Source organism: Plecotus auritus, assembly GCF_963455305.1.
Source record: "Plecotus auritus genome assembly, chromosome: 3".
NCBI classification, from domain to species: Eukaryota; Metazoa; Chordata; class Mammalia; order Chiroptera; family Vespertilionidae; genus Plecotus; species Plecotus auritus.
In genome coordinates this window covers 168,552,907-168,562,113 of record NC_137772.1, presented here as the reverse complement: position 1 = coordinate 168,562,113, position 9,207 = coordinate 168,552,907, and the positions used below count along the sequence as shown (strand labels likewise).

Genomic DNA, 9,207 nt, shown 5'->3' with positions numbered 1-9,207 from the left:
CCTGTTTGTTCCCCATTGACCCCTCAACCCCGCTCCTGCTCCAGCCCCAAGTCTTCCCCACACTATTATCTGCCCAAAGATTATGCAAATATGCATATGTGTTCTTTGGTTAATCTCTTCCCCTCCCCTCCCCCCTTTCCCTCTGAAATACGTCAGTCTGTTGCATGCTTTAATGTCTCTGGATCTATTTTGTAGGTCAGTTTATGTTGTTCATTAGATTCTACTTATGAATGAGACCAAGTGATACTTGTTTTTCTCTGACTGGCTTTTTTACTTAGCTTAATACTCTCCACGTTCCTCCATGCTGTCTCAAAGGGTAAGAGATCCTTCTTTTTTACCGCTGCATAGTATTCACTACATAGTATCCACTGTGTGAATGTACCACAGTTTTTTAATCCATTCTTTTACTGATGGACACGGGCTGTTTCTAGATCTTAGCTATTATAAATAAAGTTGCTATGAACATAGGGGTGCATATATCCTTTCTGATTGGTGTTTCAGGTTTCTTAGAATATATTCCTAAAAGTGGCATCACTAGGTCAAATGTCAATTCCATTTTGAATTTTTGAGGAAACTGCATACTGTTTCCCATAGTGGTTGTACCAGTCCGCATTCCCACCAGCAGTGAAGGAGGGTTCCCTTTTCTCCACATCCTCACCAGCACTTGTTTGTTGATTTATTGATGGTAGCCATTCTGGCAGGTGTGAAGTGGTACCGCATTGTCATTTTAATTTGCATCTCTTTGATAATTAGTGACATTGAGCATTTTTTTTTTTCATATGTTTCTAGCCATTTGTATGTCCTCTTTGGAGAAGTGTCTACTCAGGTCCTCTGCCCATTTAAAAAAATTAATTAATGATTTATTTTTGTCCTTACCTAAGGATATTTTTTTCCATTGATTTTTAGAGAGGGTGGAGGGAGAGGGAGGGAGGGAGGGAGGGAGGGAGGGAGAGAGAGAGAGAGAGAGAGAGAGAGAGAGGGAGAGAGAGAGAGAGATCAACATGAGAGAGACACATTGATTGGTTGCTTCCTCCTGGTGCCCTGACTGGGGGCTGGGGCTCAAACCTGCAACTGAGGTAGGTGCCCAGAGAGTAATCTCACTAATGATGGGGCAAGAGTCTAACATGCACTGGCTCAAATTTCCCCATTAGGTAGAATTAATGTGTTCATGTCACTGCTCACCTGTGACCTGTCTCTCTGGGCTTCAATCTCTAGCCACAACTCCCCATGCCGCTGGCTCAGTAGTGTCTGTTCTGTCTATCCAATAATAACCACCATAATCATACCATAGCTTATTTTGTGCCAGGTTCTGTTCTAAGCATTTCAAACTTCGTGATAACTCTGAGTCAAATACAAGTACCTCCATTTTATAGATGGGAAGCCTGAGGCACAGAGAGAAAAAGTAACTTGCCAAGGATCACATAGAAAATAAGCTAGTAAGTGGCAAAGCTGGGATTCTAACTCAGGTAGTATGCTATGATGCTCCCCAAGTGGGTCCCATGACCTGGAGATGGCTGAAGGGTTGGGGGTATGGGGAGGGGAAGGGGGATAATTTATTTAAAAAAAATTTTTTTTTTTTTAGAATAAACACCTTTATTACCTGAGCTAAGATGGGAGGGAAGAGGATTTATTTGCCTTTCTGGGTCATGATTTTCCTCAAATAGAACTCCAGCTCCTTGCCCTGGAGCACATAGCCATCTGCTTGGCCACACTGGCCTGGTCTTGAAGCGTTGCATGTAAGAAGCTTGCCCTGCCAGAACTGCTGCTCGAGAAGACTGCTGATTTTGGCATTCTTTTTCCTTTCATCATATTTCTTCTGAATTTTCTTTGATCGTTTTTTGTTCAAAATCTCTTCCTCTTCAGGAGTCAGCTTGGCCCCCTTCTTGCGGCCCAGGGGCAGTGCGTAGTGGGACTCATACCACGATGCAGTTCTTTACTAGGGTCTTGGTGCGGACCAATTCATTGTTGGATGCATTGTAGACGACATCCATAATCCCTGTTTTGCGCGTACAACACTCGGAGCCCCAGGAGAAGTTGCCCACGTCCAGCCTCAAGTTTCGGTACTTTTTGTTGCCTCCGAGAACTTGGACTGTGTGTATGTGGCAGGGACCCATCTTAGTGTTGGCAGCAGGGCGGTCCCGGCTCATACTTTTGCTTTTTGTGGTAGGGCTTTCTCTTGCCCCCGGTCTTGTCCTGAGAAATGCCCATAGCTCGGCGCCTAGTTGGAAAGAGTGGGGATAAGTGTTTAGTAGTCCATTTTGGTGTATGGTTCAAGAAATATGTACTAACTAAGCTTTAAGCTTTAAACTGTGTTTTAATTTTTTTTTCAGTTTGCAATTTTATTTTATTTTATTTTTTAAATAAACCTTTATTCAGATTATTACAATTGTTTCTCCTTTTCCCCACCATAGCTCCCCTCCACCCGGTTCCCACCCCACCTTCTGCCCTTACCTCCCCCCCACTGTCCTCATCCATGGGTGTATGATTTTTGTCCAGTCTCTTCCTGAACCCCCCCATTCCTCTTTCCCCCTGAGAATTATCAGTCCACTCTCTTTCTATGCCCCTGATTCTATTATATTCACCAGATTATTCTGTTCCTCAGGTTTTTAATTCACTTGATTTTTAGGTTCACTTGTTGATAGATATGTATTTGTTGTTCATAATTTTTCTCTTTACTTTTTTCTTCTTCCTCTTCTTTAAGAATACCTTTCAGCATTTCATATAATACTGGTTTGGTGCTGATGAACTCCTTTAGCTTTTTCTTATCTGTGAAGCTCTTTATCTGCCCTTCAATTCTGAATGATAGCTTTGCTGGGTAGAGTAATCTTGGCTGTAAGTTCTTGCTATTCATCACTTTGAATATTTCTTTCGACTCCTGTCTGGCCTGCATAGTTTCTGTTGAGAAATCAGCTGACAATCGTATGGGTGCTCCCTTGTAGGTAATTAACTGTTTTTCTCTTGCTGCTTTTAATATTCTCTCTTTGTCTTTTGCTCTTGGCATTTTAATTATGATGTGTCTTGGTGTGGTCCTCTTTGGATTCCTTTTGTTTGGGGTTCTGTGCGCTTCCTGGACTTGTAAGTCTATTTCTTTCACCAGGTGGGGGAAGTTTTTGGTCATTATTTCTTCAAATAGGTTTTCAGTATCTTGCTCTCTCTCTTCTTCTGGCACCCCCATAATTCTGATGTTGGTATGCTTGAAGTTGTCCCAGAGTCTTCTTACACTATCTTCAACTTTTTGGATTTTTTTTTCTTTTTGCTTTTCCGGTTGAGTGTTTTTTGCTTCCTAGTATTTCAATTCTTTGACTTGATTCTTGTGTTCCTCTAGTCTGTTGTTGGGTCTCTGTATAATATTTTTTATTTCAGTTAGTGTATGTTTAATTTCTAGTTGGTCCTTTTTCATATCTTCGAGGGTCTCGTTATATTTATCGGCCTTTTCTAGGATATTCTTGAAAAGCCTTATAACCGTGGTTTTGAATTCTATCTCCAGTTGTTTGTTTTCCTCTATTTCTTTCGTTTTTGATCTGTTTCTTTGACGCCGTATTTTCATTGCTTCCCTGAGTTGGTAGGGTAGCTTTGTGTGCTAGTTTTCCTATATGGCCCAGTAGGTTGGCCTCCCCAGTTAACCTGAGGTGGACACTCTTGGTGCACCCCTTTGTGGACTGTGTGTACAGCCTTGTTGTAGTTAAGTCTTGATTGTTGTTGGTATCACTGGGAGGAATTGACCTCCAGGCCAGTTGGCTGTAAGGATCAACTGTGTCTATGCTGGGAGAAGTTCGGTGCTGGAGACAGCCTTATAGGATTAGACTTGCCAAATTGCAATAGCCTCTGTGCTCAGCTTGGATGGGGTGGAGTCTCAGGGCGCAGCAGACAGTCTTGGCTTCCAGTCAGCCTTGCCCTTGCCTGCGTGCGCGCCTGCAGAACTCTGCCTTCCCTGGCTCCCGAATCTCCGCCTGAGAGTCCATATTCCCCCCACAAGAGCACGGGTCCCCAGGGGCTCACCTGGAACTGGGGTTCAGTGCAGTCAGAATTGGGGTTCAGTGCAGTCAGGAGCTTCGGACTCCCTCCTGCTAGGGAAAGCCTGTAGCAACCTCCGCAGCCTTTGTGCACACTGGCGCACGACCCTCCAGAACCCTGCCTGCCGGGGCTCCCCCGGGTCTCCGAGTCTCCGGGTGCCTTTCTCTCTACCTGACAGTCCAGACTCCCCCTGTATGAGCCTGGGTCCACAGGGTTTCGCCCGGGACTGGGGTTCAGTGCAGTCAGAACTGGGGTTCAGTGCTGTCGGGGGCTTCCTTCCCCCTTCCGCCAGAGAAAGTCAGCCAGGCTCTCAGCCACCCTTCCTCTCTGCGCGCACAAAGACCCTTTGCCGTACCTCCAATTCTCTGTGAGCTTTTCTCTTGCCTTCTAGTTGTAGAATTTTCACTCAGCCAGCTTTCCTGTGGTTCTGGATGGTGTCTGTTCTGTCTTTTAGTTGTAGTTTTGAAATTGTTGTGCAAGGCAGCAGTTTAGGTGCTTACCTATGCCACCATCTTGGTTTCTTCTGTGTTTTAATATTTAAGCTGTTTGTAAATTCCTGTCTGACTCTTATGTCTACTTTTCAATTGGTTCAGAGTTGGACAAGGAAAGATTTGTAAACTACTGTCTCCCTTAGAAACTCCAACACTAACCTGGTCCAATTTCACTGAAGTAGATAAAAGATTAGATAGCCTGGAATACTACCTATAATAATAAAAGTGTAATATGCTAATTAGACTGGACGTCCTTCCGGATGTCCTTCTGTCCTTCCGGACAAAGCTGGGGCTGTGAGGGAAGCCCAGTCTCGGGTGCCTGCTGGCAGCTGGAGGGAAACCTGGGTCCCGAGTGCCAGAGGGAAGTCGGTGCCCGCAGCCAGGGGAAGGAAGGCTTACTCTTGCATGAATTATGTGCATCGGGCCTCTAGTGCAGCTATAAAAAAGAAGGATCTCTTACCCTTTGATACAGCATGGAGGGACCTGGAGAGTATTATGGTAAGTGAAATAAGTCAGTCAGAGAAAGATAAGTATCACATGATCTCACTCATCTGTGGAATCTAATGAACAAAATAGATCCAGAGACAGAGAAGCATGGAACAGATTGACGAATCTCAGAGGGAATGCAGGGGGTAAGGTGGGGAGAGATTAACCAGGAAACTTATAAGCATATATATAATACTTTCAACAATAAAGATTATTTCTTCAGTATAGATTCCCCAAAGCAAAATTACCTTGTCAAATAATCTAGACATTTTTAGGGCTCTTGATAAATTGCTTTTGGGAGAAGTCATACCATATTAACTCCTCTATTCCCTACCCCAGAAACGTAAGAAGGTGCCCTTATGTTGTTGGTATTTTTACATTTTATAGCTGAAGAAACAACATTTTGGAGCAGGTAAGTAGGTGTTCAAGTTGGTAAATAATCTTTCTGTTCAACTCCAAATGAATGGCTTTCCTGTACACAGCACTATGACTACTGAGAACTAACAGAAAATGTGACAAGATTGGCCTTTGGCTCAGGGCTAGGTGCCCTAGGGATAGAGCTGGGGAGTAGGGGAGTGGGCTGGATTCAGGTCAGGGATGTGAGAAGGGCCACAATCACCTTCTTTCACAGGCTCAGGACCATCCAGCCATTTCCCTGACCATACTTCTCTAGTCTGCTTTCAGCCGACTTTCACATTCTCAAGTTTAATCTTGTCAGGCTTGGTGATCAACAAGGTTGCAATGAGTATTCACAGAAGTTGGTACAGAAGTTACTGTCCAGATCCACATGAAACGCAGGCAGAAATGAAGACAGTGACACTTACCAACCTTGACAGAAGGGACAAAAGCCTAAACTCTACAAGGAAATGTGTATAGCCCCCATCACTGTGGTGCTGCGTATTGCAGACAATACACGCACTTTAAAGTCACAGCATCTAAGCATCATGGAAATGACAATGACAGCCTCAGGAGAGCTGTGGTCACTGTGTGGAGGTGGTTAGAAACATGCACTGCTTTTCAGCATCCTCAGGATAGTGCCTTGGTTTTAGGAACTTTCTTCTGTAAGTTTATAAGATATATCTCAAATTCTTTCTAATTCTTAGTTCCTAAATATTTATAAGTGGAAAAATGAAAGGAGCAAAGCGAACACAAATTTTACACATTATTTAAAAATATTTTCTGAAAAATTATGGGACACACTCATATCACCTAGAGCCGTGGTCGGCAAACTGCGGCTCGTGGGCCACATGTGGCTCTTTGGCCCCTTGAGTGTGGCTCTTCCACAAAATACCACGGCCTGGGCAAGTATATTTTGAAGAAGTGGCGTTAGAAGAAGTTTAAGTTTAAAAAATTTGGCTCTCAAAAGAAATTTCAATCGTTGTACTGTTGATATTTGCCTCTGTTGACTAATGAGTTTGCTGACCACTGACCTAGAGGATCATCTCTATTAAGGCATGGAGAAGAATAGATAAATCCACAGTATGCAAAGTGAAAGACATTTCCCTTAATAAATATTTAAAATATGCTTACTAGATAAATTTTCAGTTTTCTGGCTTTAGTTGGATTTGGGTGCTTGGTTTTGTAGGTCATATGTGGAATGGTGGTCTTTTTTGCTTCACTAGGTATGAACTTGTATTATTATAGCATCCAACCCAGGACCAGTGGAATTCTTTTAGGGGCTTTCCAGGCCTACTCTAATTAGAATTGAGCCTGCACAAGATAAGTGGCTTCTAGAACATTTTACCTTATCTTTTGCCTTGAAATGGTTAGGAGGCTATTACCAAAAAAGGAAATATATTAAGAAAAAAGATTAGTTAAAAGTGCATTTTTTACTCAATGGAGAAATAACTCCTAGATAATTATTATACCAATAACAATACCCATTATTGTTCATACTGTTTCATGGGATGTTAACAGCAACCCTGTGAGTGGACATTACTTTTATCCATATTTAATAGATAGGAAACTGAAGTTTGGAGAGGTTTAGGTGACTTGCTCATGGCTACACAACTAGTGAGTAGTGAAGAGAGGTCTCAAACCTAGATCTTCTGAGATAAAATAATTTTATTTTTTGTTACATCATGTTCCCTTGGTTTAAGCTAGGTGTATTATTGAAGTATTCATGCTTAAATATTATTTTATTTAATCATTATTATGCTTTACCCAAAAGATGAAGGGATTTGGTTTTGCAGGTCAAATATTAGCATGTGTTTGTAGCTGAAAATTAAAAAGCCAAAAAGTGTGAAAGTAAGACCCTGAGCTTTGACCATTAGGATGTGAAAACAACAGTCTAGTCCAGGGGTGGGCAAACTTTTTGACTCGAGGGCCACAATGGGTTCTTAAACTGGACCAGAGAGCCGGAACAAAAGCATGGATGGAGTGTTTGTGTGAACTAATATAAATTCAAAGTAAACATCATTACATAAAAGGGTACGGTCTTTTTTTTTATTATTTCAATAGTTTTATTCATTTCAAACTGTGCTCTGATACTGTGCTCTCCAGGGGCGTGTCTCCCTACATCACCACAATAACGTGTCTACGCATTCCCAGGGTGATGTCGGGGGACGCGTCCGCGGGCATTACAAGGAGCCTCTGGAAGATTGAGAGGCTGTTCCTTATACTGAATGGGTGGATATAAATCCGCCCACTCAGAAGAAGGAGCTGCGGCCGTGTTTCCCGACGTTGCCATGTTAACACTGCTGCTGGTGAAGGAGTGGAGGGGAGAGCAAGGGAACCCTCAGCTCTTTCAGCTCCGCGGGCCGGATAGAACAGCCGAACGGGCCGGATCTGGCCCGCGGGCCGTAGTTTGCCCACGGCTGGTCTAGTCCCATGGTCGGCAAACTGCGGCTCGCGAGCCACATGTGGCTCTTTGGCCCTTTGAGTGTGGCTCTTCCACAAAATACCAATGCCTGGGCGAGTCTATTTTGAAGAAGTGGCGTTAGAAGAAGTTTAAGTTTAAAAAATTTGGCTCTCAAAAGAAATTTCAATCGTTGTACTGTTGATATTTGGCTCTGTTGACTAACGAGTTTGCCAACCACTGGTCTAGTTGAAATTCAATGGGGTAAAAAGAGAGCAATGTGTCTGGTAGGAATGCATTTGGCTACAAGTAATAGAAAAATAGAGGAATCTGACCACAGTGCCTTAACCAAACAGGTATTTATTTATTTTTCTCATAACAAGAAGTCCAAGGTGGACAGTCCAGGACTGGGAAGGATCCCCACAGTGCATCAGAGTTCCAGCTCCTTCTGTCCTTCCACACTGCCACGCTTAGCATGGGGCTCTTGTCTTTAGGTTTGTTGCCTAATGATTGTGATCAGCTTTTCTGCCTGTCGCTCCATATACACATTCCATCCTGGAAGAAGGGCCCAAGTTGTTTGCTTCTGAGTCTAACTTTTTGTTTGAAAAGGGATGCTTTTCTCCAAAGATTTTCTTCTGCATCTCTTGGCCAGAACTGGATCTCAGGGCCCTAGCTGCAGAGGAGTCAGGGAAGGAGAATATTTTCATTTCAGCCCACTTCCATACTGAATGGAATTAGGGTTATGTGAGAAAGAAAAAATAAGGGAATATATGTTTGCTCTATCTTTTTTTCTTTTCCTTTTTCGGTTGGAGAGGTTGGGAGTGAGTATGAATGGATGGTAGTGATTGAAAATCACTTAAACCAAACATTGAGTTGGAATAGACTGCTGAGGTGGGAACTAGGACACTGTACTTGGGTATGTGCTAATGAATGAGGAGCTACATGGGTCTACCTGGGCAGGGCTCACTGGCAACTAGCATTGAAGAGCAGGCAGAGCTAAGTGGTGGAATAGTGGTGAGAGGTTATGGAAGCAAGTTGGAATCCAGTCAGGAAATGGCCAACACCGAGAGGAAATGCCAGAGTTTATGGGGTGTATTTTTATTTATTTTTAATTTTTTATTTTTTTAAAAAATAAATCTTTATTCAGATTATTACAATTGTTTCTCCTTTTTCCCCCCATAGCTCCCCTCGACCCGGTTCCCACCCCACCTTCTGCCCTTACCTCCCCCCCCACTGTCCTCATCCATAGGTGTATGATTTTTGTCCAGTCTCTTCCTGAAAAATTATGGGACACACTCATATCACCTAGAGCCGTGGTCGGCAAACTGCGGCTCGTGGGCCACATGTGGCTCTTTGGCCCCTTGAGTGTGGCTCTTCCACAAAATACCACGGCCTGGGCAAGTATATTTTGAAGAAGTG

At 43.2% G+C, this 9,207-nt stretch overlaps 1 pseudogene across 1 annotated transcript; it reads right to left on the bottom strand.

The window, feature by feature from the left end:
* Nucleotides 1-1,627: 1,627 nt before the first annotated feature.
* LOC308243729 (small ribosomal subunit protein eS8-like) lies at nt 1,628-2,208 on the bottom strand (annotated as a pseudogene). The gene has a single exon. The product of its transcript is annotated as a small ribosomal subunit protein eS8-like (transcript).
* Nucleotides 2,209-9,207: the final 6,999 nt, after the last annotated feature.